The following is a 17,531-nucleotide window of genomic DNA, read 5'->3' on the forward strand; positions in this document are numbered from 1 at the left end:
AGGAGAAGGGAGTTGGGGGAAATTGGAAGGGGAGGTGAACCATGAGAGACTATGGACTCTGAAAAACAATCTGAGGGTTGAAGGGGTGGGGGGTGAGAAGTTGGGGGAAGCAGATGGTGGGTATTAGAGAGGGCACATATTGCATGGAACACTGGGTGTGGTGCAAAAATAATGAACACTTTTATGCTGAAAATAAATAAAAAATAATTTGGAAAAAAAAGTCTATGACATAGGAACAGAGGTCTGTGGACCACAGACCACTTGAGGAATTTCCTAAAGCAAAGTCCTCACATTGAAAGACTAAAGGGGAAAGTAGTATTTAGACTTTTTTTTACCTCTTAGTTACACTACTTCAGGACTTAGGAACTCATAAAACATCGCCTTGATCTTATTACTTCCTTGCTCAAAAAACATCAATGATTTTATTATTTGGAAATTTCCATGTTTTTCATAAATTCGTTTCAGATTACTTTTCTTGTTTAACTTTTCTTACTCCCTTTTATAGGTAAATTGGACAGCATTTCATTCTCTGGATAGCTTTCAGCTTCTAATATTAATTTCTTTGTGGTCTCTTTGTCTATTTAGAATGTTTATTACCTCCATCTATACCTGCAAAAGCTCATCTATCCTTCAAGATCTATTTCAAATGACATTTTTCTGTAACATGTTCTCTTATTCTCCTAACCAAAGCAACTTTTCCATCTATGAATTTTTATTTAACCATCTGTGTATGATTCTTATGACACTTGTCCTCAGCTGCTTTATGTTATACTTATTTGTATACTAAGCTGTTCTCTCCTCCCAGATTGTAGTTTTGAAAACAAAGAATAGGTATTAATCAACTTCAAATTAATCAACATGATAAAAATACATTGTATTTACTGGTCCTCATTAAATATTTGTTTAATAAATGACATCTTAAGAATTATATGAACTTCCCTTTCTCCTCATTTCATCCTCTCCTTCCTTCTCTCCCCCACCCTGCCTTTTGTTCTTTCATCTGATTGTTGTGGCTAGGCCTTCAGGTACTTTTTTGAAAAAAAAGGGTTAAGAGTGGACATTCTTGTCTTGTTCCTGACCTTAGAGGGAAAGCTCTCAGTTTTTCACCATTGAATATGATGTTAGCTGTGGGTTTTTCAAATATGGTCTTTATATATACACACACATACTGTATATGTATATATATATATATATATATATATACATACACATACTTTCTTCCTTCAAAATATTTCTTTAAAATATATTTCCTTAAAATATATATCATTCTTTATTTAAAAATATTTAATTATTTAAATAATTAAATAATTTAATTATTTAAATTATTCTATTATTTATTTAAAATTAAAATTACATATATATGGGTAAACACAATGGAGGAATGGAATATGGTTGTAAAGAGAAAATTAAGAATGATTTTAAAAAAGGAATTGATAATATAAGAAACTGGTTGGAAGAGTAAAAAAAAAAAGAGGAAAGTGATCAGGCTGGGACTAGAACAAAGCCATGCACTAGATTAAGGGTATATTTTGTTCTGTTAGAAGAAACTGTACTCCAAAATTTTAATGAAAGAAAAACTCATTTATATACAGAAAATAAGGTTAACTACAATGATGAGATAGAAAATGACTATAAAATGAAAATTTAAAAAGTTTTAAAAAAAGATATTGATGAGATGAAATAGTTAAAATAGGTTAAAATAGGTAAGAGGAATAAATTTTAAAAAATAGGAAAAGAAAAAAACACTAAAATTAAAAAACATTAACTTTGAAAGAATGAAGAATTGTGGGGAAAAAGCCATGAATTCTATGTGTTGTATTCTCCTAGCACTGGTGTTTTGCAGTTCTCTTTGATCAGTAGACTTGGTCTTGGCTGGATGTTCTAGCTGATCTTCTGGGGGAGGGACCTGTTGTAATGATTCTCAAATGTCTTTCCTGAGGCAGAATTGCACCACTCTTACCAGGTGCCAGGCTACGTAATCTGCTCAGGTTTGCTCTAGGTAGCTGTTGTTCTCTGAAAGCTTTCCATACAGCTTTGGAGGAGGAGAATGAAGATGGTAACCTCCCAATCTCTAGCTCCAGAGAAGCTGAGAGTTTGGGGTCCCCCCTCTTCAATGAGCCCTCAGAGAAAAGCAGTCAATCACACCTGTCTCCCTGGTGTCTGGCTTCTCTCTGAGTTCACCCAGCCTGTGATCAACTGTTTCTATCTCTGGCGCATGGCTCTGTTTGGAGTTTCCAAACCCAGCAGTTTCCTGCAGCACACTTCTGACTGCTTCTCCCAGTGGAAGAAGGGGGGTGTCTCCTTGGATCTGCCACTTGTGAGGTCCTTGCTTGAAGAGTAGTGGCCCAACTGTGCCTTGGATCCTGGATTATAGTAACTCTGAGCTGAGACTCCCCTCCTCAGCTCTGTGTTTAAACCAGCTTCCCCACTCTGATACCTGGGAGCTCTGCTGAATTCCAGCACCCCTGGTTTTTCTGTGACCCTGCAGATCCTGAGACCACAGTGTCCAGGGAGGCCTCCCCCTGCCCCCTGCTTAGTCTCTGCAGTGACATCCCTCAGTGGACCAGACTTCTAAAAGCTCATTTTGTGCACTGCTGCACTATTGCTTGCCAGGAGCCTGCCTCTCTTCCTGTGGTCTATCTTCCTGTATATCGCCTTGGATTTACTTCTCCCTATGTCCTACCTTCTGGGGAGTGGTTGCTTCTCTGTTCATAGAGTTTATGCTACTCTTCTCTTCGATCTCCTTTGAGTTTGTAGGGATTCATAATGGTTTGGTAACTGTCTAGCTGAATTCCTGGGACCAGACAAAATTTAGGTCTTCTACTCTTCTGCCATCTTTCCTTTTGTTGTTTTAATGATTTTGGACCATTGAGTTTTTATTTTCATTTGTCTCCATGTATTTTTTGATTTCATCTTTGATTACTTCATTGATCCATTGGTTGTTTAGTATCATTTAGTTTCCATATGTTTATGTTTTCCCCAGCTGTGTGTGTGTGTGTGTGTGTGTGTGTGTGTGTGTGTTTATTTCTAGTTTCAAACCACTGTGTACATAAAAGATGCATGGCATGATTTCAGTCTTTTAAGGCTTGTTTTATGTCATAAGGTGATCTATTCTGGAGAATGTTCATGTGTACTTGAAAAGAATATATATTCTATTGTTTTTGGTTGGAATATTCTCTATGTATCTGGTCCATGTGTCATTCAAAGACATTGTTTCCTTATTTACTTTGTGTCTGGCTGATCTCTCATTAATGTAAGTGGAGTGTTAAAAATCTCCTAACATTATTGTATTACCATCAGTTTTTCTTTTATTCTCTGTCTATTAATATTTATTTTATATATTTAGGTATCACACTGTTGTGTTCAGGAATATTTACAATATCAACAGATGAACAGATAAAAATGATGTGAAGTATATATTTTACATATATGTGTATGTATATATATATTATATACATACACACACAATGGAATATTACTTGACCATTAGAAAGGATGAATACTTACCATTTACATTGACATGGATGGAACTGGAGGGTATTATGCTGAGTGAAATAAGTCAGTCAGAGAAAAACAACTATCATATGGTTTCACTCATATGTGGCCTATAAGAATCATCACAGAGGATCATGAAGGAATGGAGGGAAAACTGAATGGGAAGTCATCAGAGAGGGAGACAAACCATGAGAAATCCTTAACTGTAGGATACAAACTGATGGTTGCTGGAGGAGAGAGTGGTGAGGAGATAGGATAATTGGGTGATGAGCATTAAGAAGGTCATGTGATGTGATGAGCACTGGGTGTTATATACAACTGGTAAATTATTGAATACTACATGTGACATTAATAATGTACTATATGTTTGCTAATTGAATTTAAATTTTAAAAAAGGAAAAAACAGTGTATTCTTTTGTTGGATTGATTCTTTCATCAATATGTAATATCTTTCTTTGTCTCTTGTTACAGTCTTTGTTTTAAAGTCTATTTTATCTGATGTAATATTGCTACTGAAGCTTTTTTTCCCCCTACTTTCATTTACATGGCGAATATTTTATCATCACTTCACTTTCAGCCTATTTGTGTCATTGTATCTGAGGTGAGTCTCTTATAGGCATCATATAAATGGGTCTTTTTTGTTTGTTTGTTTGTTTTAATCCATTCCACCACTCTATTCCATCAGAGAATGAAAGAGAAATAGGCAGGCTAGAGACCCATCAAATTAACAAGCAATGTCACTCTATAAAATATATATTTTTTCAAGATCCATTCCTGCAGTGCTGGTATTCTGCATTTCTTCTGAGTTCCTGAAACACTAGAAGACTAGCTTAAATATTAATAAACTCTCTACCTACACCTACTGTAATTAGTTCATTTTCTTCATCCTCTAATATGCTTTGCCTTAATTAAGTCTGCCCAGACTTACAGGATTTTCTTCTCATATTATTGTCTGGGTATTTATTCTACAATATTGTTGATAAGAAGACAACATGAAAGCAAGGAAAACAAATAATTGTCATTTAATTTGATTTTAATTGTCCATCATTAATAAATGAAGAGATTATGTTCAGTTGAGGTTTTTTTAATTGTTTAAAATCAATTTAATTAACATATACTTTATTATTAGTCTCAGAGGTAAAATTAAGTAATTCATAATTGCATACAACACCCAGTTCTTATTACTTGAAGTGCCCTTTTAATGCCCATCACCCAGTTATTCCATCCTCCCACCCACTTTCCCACCAGCAATCCCGTTTGTTTCCCATAGTTAAGAGTATCTTATGGCTTACCTTCCTCTCTGTTTCATTTTATTTTATTTTCCCTTATCTTCCCATTATGTCCATGTGTTTCTTTCCTCAAATTCCATATATATATGAATGAAGTCATATGTTATTTGTCTTTCTCTGACTGGCTTATTTTGCTTAGCATACTACCCTCTAGTTCCATCCTCATAATTGCAAATTGAAATATTTCATTCTTTTTGATGGCCTAGTAATATTCAGGTGAGTGTGCAAATATGACTCATCTATAGAGATTTTGTTACAGAATTGACATGCTTAAGACCCATCATTCATCTTCTGAGAACCTAGAATTGATAGGATTCAAGCAAGTGCAATTTGTAAAAAGGGCCTGTTGATTTTGATATATACTCTGAGTTGAGAATCAATGATATGTAGAAATACTTTAAGTGGAGAGATTAATCAGAAATTTGAAGAAGACAAAGAACACATTATCTGTGAAAGACCAACCTATACATTAAAACAAGAAATGTATATAATCTTTTCATGTGTCTGTTAGTCATTTGTATGTCTTCTTTGGAGAAGTGTCTGTTCATGTCTTCTGCCCATTTTTTGACATGATTATCTGTTTTTTTTGGTGTTCAGTTTGAGGAGTTCTTTATAGATCTTGGATATCAATTCTTTGTCTGTAGTGTCATTTGCAAATATCTTCTCCTATTCCGTGTATTGCCTCTTGGTTTTGTTGACTGTTTCCTTTGCTGTGAAGAATCTTTTTATCTTGATGAAATCTTGAAAGTTCATTTTTGCTTTTGTTTCCTTTGCCTTTGGAGATGTGTCTTGAGAGAAGTTGCCGTGTCCAATGTCAAAGAGGTTATTGCCTATGTTCTCCTCTAGGATTTTGATAGATTCCTGCCTCATGTTGAGATCTTTCATCCATTCCTTTCATCATTATTAGCTATAAGGGAAATTCAAATCAAAACCACATTGAGATACCATCTTACACCAGTTAGAATGGCCAAAATTAACAGGACAGGAAACACAAGTGTTGAAGAGGATGTATAGAAAGAGGAACCCTCTTACACTGTTGGTGGGAATGCAGCTTGGTGCAGACAGTTGGAAAACGATGTGAAGATTCCTCCATAAATTAAAAATAGAGCTATCCTATGACCCTGTAATTGCACTACTTGGTATTTACCCCAAAGATACAGATGTAGTGAAAAGAAGGGCCATATGTACCCCAGTGTTCATAGCAGCAATGTCTACAGTTGCCAAACTGTGGAAAGAGCCAAGATGCTCTTCAACAGATTAATTGATACAGAAAATATGGTACATATATACAATGGAATATTAAACAGCCATCAGAAAGGATGAATATCCAACTTTTGTATCAACATGGATGGGACTGGAGGAGATTATGCTGAATGAAATAAGTCAAGCAGAGAGAGTCAATTATCATATGGTTTCACTCATTTGTGGAGCATAAGGAATAACATGAAGGACATTAGGAGAAGGAAAAAAAACTGAATTGGGATAAGTCAGAGGAGGAGATGAAGCATGAAAACTGTGGACTCTGAGAAACAAACTGAGGGTTTTGCAGGGGAGGGGGATGGGGGCATGGCTGAGCCTGTTGGTGGGTATTAAGGAAGGCACCTATTGCATGGAGCACTGGATGTAGTACATAAACAAGGAGTCCTGGAACATGGAAAAAAATAAAATTAAATTGTTAAAAAATGTATATGATCTTAGATTGTATTCAGCAAACTATAGGTATTATGCAATAAACTATTAAAAGTAGAAATCTGATTATCAAGTTCTAGATCCTTCCCATGGAATAAGTGCCCATGATAATAATGTAATAATCAATTTCATTCTGGGATGCATTTGCTCATAAAATATTTTTACAGTGTGTTGACTGTATGAATGTAATCTCCATATGAAAATTCACAATCCTTGATATATCCAAAGGAGATTAGAAAATTTCCATTGTTTCAGAGCTCAAGTAGGGCTGTACATATGACAGCAAATGGTTTCCTGTCTTTTTTGCTTTTCTTTTCTTTTCAAAATGATTTAGACAGTGAGGTGGTTTCTTCCATATTTATCAGATTGTAGCTTTAGATGTACCTGGGCACCTGAGTCTTTAGGTAGGTGAAGAGGATGGTTGCATATGTGGTGTAATTAAGACATCCAAAAGTTCCTTGGGCCCCCGATCTCTCTCTCACATGTTCTTCTTGAAATACCGTGTAATGTGAAATTTCTTGGTATTAAGAATTTTTCTTTTTGGAATATCTGAATAACTATCATATAACTTTCCCTGACTGACTTGAGAAAAATGCAGATTTTGTCTCACTCAATATTTTACCAAGAGCTAGTTGTAGATTGAAAATATACTGAGCTAGACAGAGAAACATCTATTTCTTCACTGCTTCAAGGGAAGGAATGTGCCAATGTTCTCTAATATTTTATTTGTAATCTGAGATATACCCACCCAATATCAGGAATGAATATAAATATAGAGCAGGAGGAAATTGACAAACAATATCTTAGTATAAACTTTACTTCTTTTAAGTGTACCTATGGTTGTTGAAAAGTCCAAGAACAGCATAATTTTGATTTCCCATACTGTCTTCTCCTATGAAATGGACATGGTGGGACACCTGGTTGGCTCAGCTGGTTAAGCATCTGACTTTTGATTTTGGCTCAGGTCAGGATCTGCAGGTCCTGAGGTCAGACTCTGCACTCAGGAGGGAGTCTGCTGGAGATTCTCTCTCTCTCCCTCCCTCTTCCTCTGCCTGTTCCCACAACCCTACACTCTTTCTCTCCCTAAAATAAATATATCTTAAAAACAAAAGAAGCAGGGGTGCCTGGGGGGCTCAGTCAGTTAAGTGTTTGCCTTCAGTGCAGGTCATGATACTAAGTCCTGCTTTGGGCTTTCTCCTCAGTGGGGAGTCTTCTTCTCCCTCTCCCTCTCCCACTCCCACTACTCTCTCTCTTAAATAAATAAATAATCAATCTTTTAAAAAATAAAATAAAAAAAATATTGTCTCACTTTGAGGGACTTAAGTCATTAAAGATTTTTTATTTAAATTCAGTGTAGTTTATTTAAAATTATAGCAATAATTACAATGTATAACAATAATAACTATATGTTATTAAATTCAAAGCCAACTATACATTAAAAAAATTCAATGTAGCTAACATATACTGTGTTATTAGTTTCATGGGTAGAATTTAGTGATTCATCAGTTGTATATAACACCCAGTGCTCATTACAGCAAGTGCGTTCCTTAATGCCCATCACCCAGTTACCCCATCCCCTACCCCTCCCCTCCAGCAATCCTGTTTATTCCCTAGAGTTCAGTATCTCTTATGGTTTGCCTCACTCTCTTTTTCATCTCACTTTATTTTTCCTTCCTTCCTCTATGTTCATCTGTTTTGTTTCTTAAATCCCACCTATGAGTGATTTTTTAATGTAAGTGTATTTTGTTCATAATCAGATTATATTTGATTTTGAAGCAATGTTGGAAGATATTATTATCTTCATATTAGATTGAATAAACAAAGAATAAAACTCAGGTCTGATAGCTTGCCTGAGGTCAATGCATTGGTGTAATGATTTTCATGTTCTGATCACCTCATATCCGGTTCATTGTCTCCTTCCCTCCCTCCCTAGTTTGTTGTAAATTCATCTTGAAAACATTATAGGAATGAGGAGTTGAAAGTTATGCAAAGTATTCCTCATTCTATTTATACAAGATAGTATATTTCCCACCTCACAGAACTTAGGTTTTTCATCTTATAATATGATATAAACATATAAACTCAGTATCTTTTAATTCATATACATATATATATGTATAAATATATAATAAGTAAATATATTTTATTTTTATTTTATTCATTCATTCATTCATTTATTTATTACATTTTTTCTTAGTTGAATTTTACTTGTTCCAATTTCATTCTTTTTTCTCTAGGTCACTTGATACTCTTTTTTTTTTTTTTTAAAGATTTTATTTATTTATTTGACAGACAGAGATCTCAGGTAGGCAGAGAGGCAGGCAGAGAGAGGAAGGGAAGCAGGAGCCCTGCTGAGCAGAGAGCCAGATGCAGGGCTCGATCCCAGGACCCTGGGATCATGACCAGAGCCGAAGGCAGAGGCTTTAACCCACTGAGCCACCCAGGCACCCCGGTCAATTGATATTCTTGACTTGATGAAAAAAAATGATTCCAAGGTGACAGAATTTGTTCTTCTGGACTTTTCATCTTCCTGGGAGCTACAACTCTTTCTTTTCTTAATATTTTCTTTATTTTACATGACTTTTTCTAGGAATTCTCTTGATAATGGTAACAGTGTGAGCTGATGCCTGTCTGCTCCAATTTCTTATGTAATATTTTTGGGGCCGTCTGTCCCTTATTGACCAATGCCTGAGCTGTGTTACCATGCCCAAGATATTAGGAGATTTTCTAAATCAAGGCAAGATAATCTCTTTTTAGGGATGCTTGGCTCTTTCTGGAAGCCAGAGAGATGTTTCTGCTGACAGTCATGGCCTATGATAGGTATGTTGCCATATGTAATCCTTTGTACTACCTGACAGTCATGAAACATCAGCTGTGCTTTCAGTTGGTTTTTCCCTGTTGGTGTGGGGGATTCATCCACTCTATCACACAGGTTGCACTGGTGATCCAGCTGTCAGCTGTCCTATGACCCTAATGAACTGGACAACTTCTACTGTGATGTCCCACAGGTCATCAGCTATCGTACATGGATACATATGTAGTAGAGGTGCTTATGGTCTCAAACAGTGGTCTGTTATCTCTTGTATGTTTTTTGGTCTTACTGCTCTCTTATGCCATCATCCTGATCACCCTCAGAACTCACTTTGGCCAGGGCCAGTGCAAGGCATTCTCTACCTGTGCCTCCCACTTAACAGTGGTCAGCCGGATATTTGTGCCATGTGTATTCATCTACCTGAGGCCTTTCTGCAGCTTCTCTGTGGATAAAGTGTTTTCTGTCTTTTACACAGTAATCATTCCCATGTTGAACCCTCTCATCTACACACTCAGAAATGCTGAAATGAAGACAGCCATGAGGAAGCTGAGAAAAAAAGCATGTGGCATCCTTCTGCCATATTAAAGGATGAACAGAAGGAGGTGATTTAGAAAGCATAACTTTTTGGGGAACTCATCCTATATATGGATATATGCATGAAACCAATTCCATGACTTTGGCATAAAAACCAGCATCAAAAGTTTAATGCATTGGTGTTGATTGTTATTGAGGCATGGTGACTTTATTGGGTGTTAAATATTAGGAAGGGGAGTTTATTGGCCCAGAAATTGAATAGTAGGTTCAAAAGGACACCTTGAAAGATCAACCCTTCTACCCTTTGTCTATGACTAGTCTTCCTTGATTTATGTCATTTCACTTTTAAATTCTCTTCAAATGAAAGAAGTTATCTCCTTTTTTGTCTTCCTCATCTGGGTGTAACAATTTCTAGGTCAGGAGGTTCCTTCTCATGTCCATTAGAGTCTCTTCTGATGAAAGCCTGAAAACAGCACTAACCACCCTACCTATTAATGTTTACCTAGGGACTGTGTTATATATTGTGCCAAATTTTAGAAATGCACCTGAGTTCAGTTCAGGTAAGTGAGCATGCTCTTTGTGAAGTTTACATGTGAAGGCAAGGAAACCTGAGAGTTCTGAGTGTTGGAAACTCCCAATTTTCTCTCCTGGGGGTTTCTCTAGAAGAGGCATCCTATTTCTATAAGTGGAGTTACAGCAAAGGGTAAATGTATAAGCTGGCTCTTTAACTGGCCATAATATTTAAGAGCTCTGACATGTAAAGGAAAAAAGGGGGAGGGGAAAGACATGATATATGGTTTAAAGTAGTTATTCCAAGTCTTGGAGGCATTTTTAGAAAGAGGTAATAATATTCTTCACTTTTTTTTCTTATTTTTAAAATTTTATTTTTTATAAACATATAATGTATTTTTATCCCCAGGGGTCCAGGTCTGTGAATTGCCAGGTTTTCACACTTCACAGCACTCACCATAGCACATACCCTCCCCAATGTCCATAACCCCATCACCCTCTCCCAAACCCCCTCTCCCCAGCAACCCTCAGTTTGTTTTGTGAGATTAAGAGTCACTTATGGTTTGTCTGCCTCCCAATCCCATCTTGTTTCATTTATTCTTCTCCTACCCCCTTAACCCCCCATGTTGCATCTCCACTTCCTTATATCAGGGAGATCATATGATAGTTGTCTTTCTCTGATTGACTTATTTCGCTAAGCATGATACCCTCTAGTTCAATCCACGTTGTTGCAAATGGCAAGATTTCATTTCTTTTGATGGCTGCATAGTATTCCATTGTGTATATATACTACATCCTTATCCATTCATCTGTTGATGGACATCTTGGTTTTTTCCATAGTTTGGCTATTGTAGACATTGCTCTATAAATATCCTGGGTCCTAAATCAGGAATATTCTTCACTTTTACAAGTGAACTGGGATTTTTAAAAAAAAAAAAATTTATTTATTTTAGAAGGAGAAGAATGCAAGTGGAGGGAGGGGCATAGGGAAACAAGAGAGAGAAACTAAGGCAAACTCCCATCCTAGATTAGAGGCCAATGCAGGGTTCAACCTTAGGACCCTGAGATCATAACCTCGGCTAAAATCGAGTCTGACCGCCAACCAGCTGAGCTATCCAGGTGCCCCAATCTCAGATTTCTTCAGTGACTTTTATTAGTTTACTCAGAAAATAATATGATCACAGAGGAAGGCTAAAAATTTTGGATAATTAAGATTAAGCTAATATTTTTCTTTCTAGAAAATCTTTGCCTCAATTAGATGGACTAATTGCATCTTTCCTATTTTATCTACAGAAGATCTCCAGTTTTAAGAGATCACTAAGAACATGCACAAAAGCATTTATATTTAAGGTTATCTATTTCTGATGTTTGGATCTTCACAACTTCTTTTATCTAAAGAAAGATTAATTCTGTTCACTAAATAATAATATATTGATGGACTTTATTTTTTCTATATTTTTATATTTGCTCACTTATTTCCTAATCAGTTGTGATGGAGAGTATTTCAAAATTACTTAGCTGAAACACATAACTCAGGAAATGAATATTTGAAACTCCACCAAATAATAAGATTTACTAGGTATATTGCAATACCTGTGATCTTGTAAGAGCTTGGATGATTTCTTACTAAGATGAGTGAGGAGGGGTTGGCATCCCTGTGTGGATCACACTTTCCTTACCATCCCTGGTATGGACCACATTCTCCTCTTTGACTCTACAACATTTCCACAGAGGTCCTTTGCCTATAGTCAATATCCAGAGAGATTATCTGATAATTGTCTTTCTCTGATTGACTTACTTCACCTAGCGTAATACCCTCTAGTTCCATCCACATCATTGCAAATGGCAGAATTTCATCTTTTTTATGGCTGCATAGTATTCAATATTTATCTATATCTATATATAGATATAAGTATATATCTATATCATATCTATATATAGATATAAATATCTATCTATATCTATATCTCACATCTTCTTTATCCATTCATCTGTTGATGGACATCTAGGTTCTTTCCATGGTCTGGCTATTGCGGACATTGCTGCTATAAACATTTGGGTGCATCTGCCCCTTTGGATCACTACATTTGTGTCTTTGGGGTTAATACCCAATGGTGAGATTGCTGGGTTGTAGAATCGCTCTACTTTAAGCTTTTCAAGGAACCTCCATACTGTTTTCCAGAGTGGCTGCACCAGCTTGCATTCCCACCAAAGTGTAGGAGGGTTCCCCTTTCTTTGCATCCTCACCAGCATCTGTAATTTCCTGACTCGTTAATTTAACCATTCTGACTGGTGTGAGGTGGTATCTCATTGTGCTTTGATTTGCATTTCCCTGACGCTGAGTGATGCTGAGTACTTTTTCATGTGTCTGTTGGCCATTTGTATGTCTTCTATGCAGAAATGTCTGTTCATGTCTTCTGCCCATTTCTTGATTGGAGTATTTGTTCTTTAAGGGTTGAGTTTGATAAATTCTTTATGAATTTTGGATACTAGCCCTTTATCTGATAGGTCATTTGCAAATATCTTCTCCCATTCTGTGAGTTGTCTTTTGGTTTTGTTGACTGTTTCCTTTGCTGTGCAGAAGCTTTTCATCTTGATGAAGTCCCAATCGTCCATTTTTGTCTTTGCTTCCCTTGCCTTTGGCAGTGTTCCTAGGAAGAAGTTGCTGTGGCTGAGATTGAAGAGGTTCCTGCCTGTGTTCTCATCCAGGATTTTGATGGATTTCTTTCTCACATTGAGGTCTTTCATCCATTTTGAGTCTATTATTGTGTGTGGTATAAGGAAATGGTCCAGTTTCATTCTTCTGCATCTGGCTGTCCAATTTTCACAACACCATTTGTTTCCCAACACCACTGTCTTTTTTCCATTGAACATTCTTTCCTGTTTTGTCAAAGATCAGTTGGCTATAGAGTTGAGGGTCCATTTCTGGGCTCTCTATTCTGTTCCATTGATCTATGTATCTGTTTTTGTGCCAACACCATATTGTCTTGATGATTACGACTTTGTAATAGAGCCTGAAGTCTGGAATTGTGATGCTGCCAAGATTGGTTTTCTTTTTAAACATTCCTCTGGCTGTCTGGGGTCTTTTTTTTTTTAAATATTTTATTTATTTATTTGACAGAGAGAAATCACAAGTAGATGGAGAGGCAGGCAGAGAGAGAGAGAGGGAAGCAGGCTCTCTGCTGAGCAGAGAGCCCGATGCGGGACCCGATCCCAGGACCCTGAGATCATGACCTGAGCTGAAAGCAGCGGCTTAAACCACTGAGCCACCCAGGCGCCCCGTCTGGGGTCTTTTCTGATTCCATATAAATTTTTTAAATTTAAAAAAAAATTTTATTTATTTTTTAAATTTCTTTTCAGTGTTCCAGAATTCATTGTTTATGTACCAAACCCAGTGCTCCATGCAATACATGCCCTCCATGATACCTACCACCAGGCTCACCCAACCTCCCACCCTCACCCCTCCAAAACCCTCATATTGTTTTTCAGAGTTCACAGTCTCTTATGGCTCATCTCCCCCACCAATTTACCCCAATTCCCTTCTCCTTTGCATCTCCCTATGTCCTCCATGTTATTCCTTATGCTCCACAAATAAGCGAAACCATATGATAATTGACTGTCTGTGCTTGACTTATTTCACTCAGCATAATCTCTTCCAGTTCTGTCCATGTTGATACAAAAGTTAGGTATTCATCTTTTCTGATGGAGGCCTAATACTCCATAGTATATATGGACCACATTTTCCTTATGCATTCATCCATTGAAGGATCTGTACTCAAAGAACTACAGAACACTCGTGAAAGAAATTGAGGAAGACACAAAAAGATGGAAAACCATTCCATGTTCATGGATCAGAAGAATAAACATTGTTAAAATGTCTATACTGACTAGAGAAATCTATACTTTCAATGCCATTCTGATCAAAATTCCACTGGCATTTTTCAAAGAGCTGAAGCAAACAATCCTAAAATTTGTATGGAATCAGAAGAGACCCTGAATTGGTAAGGAAATGTTGAAAAAGAAAAACAAAACTGGGGGCATCACATGGTCTTATTTCAAGCTTTACTACAAAGCTGATTCCACATAAATGTTAGGATTATTTGTTCCATTTCTTTGAAGAAAATTGATGATATTTTTATAGAATTTATGTTAAATGTATAGATTGCTTTAGGTAGCATAAACGTTTTCAAAATATTTGTTCTTCTAATCCATGAGGGTGGAATATTTTTTCAATTTCTTTGTGTCTTCCTCAATTTCTTTCATGAGTACTTAATAGTTGTCTGAGTAGAGGTTCTTTGCCTTTTTGGTTAGGTTTATTCCTAGGTATCTTATGGTTTTGGGTGCAATTGTAAGGGGAGTTGATTCCTTAATTTCTCTTTCATCTGTATTCTTGGTGTAAAGAAATGTGACTGATTTCTGTGCATTGATTTTATACCCTGACACTTTATTGAAATACTGTATGAGTTCTAGCAGTTTTGGAATGGACAGACAGTAGGGTGCCACATCCCTTTTTCTTTTTTCTTTTTTTTTTTTTTTTAGATTTTTTTTTTTTTTTTTTTTTTAAAGGAGGAATTCAAAAATAGGAAGAGAGGCAGGCGGAGAGGGAGGGAGGGGGGAGGAGGCTCTCTGCTCGGCAGGGAGCCAGATGCGGGACTCGATCCCAGGACCCTGAGACCATGACCTGAGCCGAAGGCAGCGGCTTAACCCACTGAGCCACCCAGGCGCCCCCACATCCCTTTTTCTAATGTTCTTCTTTTATAAAAAAATTTAGAGTCTTGGGATATCATTTGAATTGTCCTGTTGTTATCTGGGATTGGTAACATTATATTCAGAAAAAAACAAGAATTATGTATATTGCCTTTGGCAATTTCAATTCTCCAATCTTGCTTTATCAATGGCCTATATTAAAATTTTCTTTATCAATAAGCTATTAGAATTTCTGTTTGTCAGACTGTACATGATTGCTATCATCTCCAGATTTCTCTTCTCAAATACCTTGAATGCACTTCCAGGGCCTGCCTGAGCCTCTCCTTTATTTCTGTCCTCTGAGAGCAATGCCTACACTTGTATGGGAACTTTTAGGCTGAAGGCACTGTGTGTAAACTGAGGGTACAGAGTCTGGAAATCTGGGTGGCAGAGTTCATATTCACACATGAGAGACCACCTGTGTTGGGATTTAGACCCAAGAGAAGAGGTGGGCTGGGGACTGAGGGGCAGGGCTTTCTCTTTTCACACTGTCATGTCTGGTGTAGAAATGTAAAGAGTTTGAGGATTTTATTTAATTACTTAATTAAATTTTAATTAAATTCTAGTTCTTTAACATACAGTGCAATATTGTTTTCGGGAGTAGAGTTCAGTGACTCATCACTTATATCCTACACCTAGTGAAGGAGCCTAAAATTGTAAATTTGAAATTGGTCTTGTAGTAATTATGAGAACATGAGAACATTGTTCTTTGAGTATGAAAATTTAAACTTATTCAAATTTTGTTACATTGATTTAAAGCTTTTAGACATATGTTACATGGGGTCCATTTGTATTCTTGCTCTGGGTAGCACAGATATTTGAGGTAGATCTGCTCCTTCTTTCCAGCTCATGCGTCCTTTCAGGGGTATTGAAATAACTGAAAGGAGACAAAGACAAGTCCTATTCCTGAAACCATTTGAGGATAACTGACTTAATATTTCCAGAATATTAAGTAACGTGTTTGTCATCACCTAGCTCCAAAGTACACATTATGTGAGTGGGTAAAGGTGGTAAAAAAATCAAAGTTCCCATTATCAAATTTCTCCCTTTAAGAACCTTAGAAATGAGCAGTTATTATTGGAGAGATATCAGCATGCCACCAAAACACTTGCTTTTAATTTATAAATTATAGAAAACATTTCCTGGGAGATGTTTCTCTAATAAATAACTCCTAGGGATGTTTTTATCTTTTAATATTCATTCACCCATTAATTTATTAATTAATTTACTATTTATTACTATTTATTATTATTAATTTACTATCCATTTCTTAATTCAACAACTGTTTGCTGAGTGCCTATTATGTACCAGGAAATGTGGTAGACAACTTGCCATTTGGATTTTCCACCAGGCATCAACAGATTACCTAAGTATCTAATTTTATATAAAGTCTTTCAGGAAACACCAGGAAAATGTGAAATCATTCTCAGATAACATCTGAGTCAGATAATTGGGAAAAGTAGGGCAGAGAGGAGAGAATAGAGCAATGGACTGTGGAGTCAAACAGCTTCATCATGCCCAGCTCGTCACTCACCAGGGTGCAAGCAACATAACTTCTTGACGCTTGTTTGAGTATGCAGTGAGGACAATAACAACATACACCTCATAGTGTTCTCAAGAAAACTATGTAAAATAATACTTGTAAAGCTCTCATAAGCACTTAAGTATTGACTGCTTATGTTACCATTATTATTAAATGTTATGTTAAAAGAGAAACAAAGATTGATAAAAGGCTATACAATTCTTTGAACCTAGTGAAATGCAGTGCAGAAAGATGAATTAGAGCATTTGACTCTGGACCCATGCCATATGACAGTAAAATCCTTAGGAACTCCTCCCTTCATATTGAAACCAACCTTGACACAAGAACTGCATGTTAAGTGATACATGAATCTTCAAAACACATTTTTAGTGTTTTTAAAAAATGTCTGCTTTAACATCATACTTTTGAGGCCATCATTTTTAATTTAAATAATTTAAAAATATTTAGAACAATTTTAAATTTAGAGAAAAGTTGCAAGGATAGTACTGAGTTTCTGTATGGCTCATGCCATTTGCCATATTGTTAGCATCTTACACCATGTGGTGTATTTCTCAGACAAGTGAGCCAGTGCTGATACATTACGATTAGCTATCTCCACATTTTATTTAGATTTTTTTTATTAGATTAGATTTCAACAATTTTTCCTTAATGAATAGGCTTATCCAGGTTATCTGTTTTTTATTTATAGTCTTGCCAATTATTGATTTATTGTCCTTATGCTCTTTATTTTTCCAGGAAGCTTTCTGTAATTATACCATAAAGAAGTCAACTTGTAAAATTCTTTTACTTAGAAAAAATGGTGAAATCTATAATGGAAACATAGTGCAATCTTTTTCTTCTCAAGTAAATAACTTTTTCCTGTTTCTATCAGTCTCTTCCAATTTTTTTTTTCAGGTATATGGTTTCTCATCTG

General features: G+C 36.2%; 2 pseudogenes; one reads left to right on the plus strand and one right to left on the minus strand.

Annotated features, from left to right (window-relative positions):
- Positions 1 to 8,372, minus strand: part of LOC131999305 (vacuolar protein sorting-associated protein 29-like) — a 27,275-nt pseudogene extending 18,903 nt beyond the window's left edge.
- A 575-nt stretch (positions 8,373 to 8,947) lies between these two features.
- On the plus strand, positions 8,948 to 9,877 carry LOC131998620 (olfactory receptor 4Q3-like; annotated as a pseudogene).
- The last annotated feature ends 7,654 nt before the right edge of the window (positions 9,878 to 17,531 follow it).

Source organism: Mustela nigripes, chromosome 13 (assembly GCF_022355385.1).
Source record: "Mustela nigripes isolate SB6536 chromosome 13, MUSNIG.SB6536, whole genome shotgun sequence".
In the NCBI taxonomy this organism is placed as follows: domain Eukaryota; kingdom Metazoa; phylum Chordata; class Mammalia; order Carnivora; family Mustelidae; genus Mustela; species Mustela nigripes.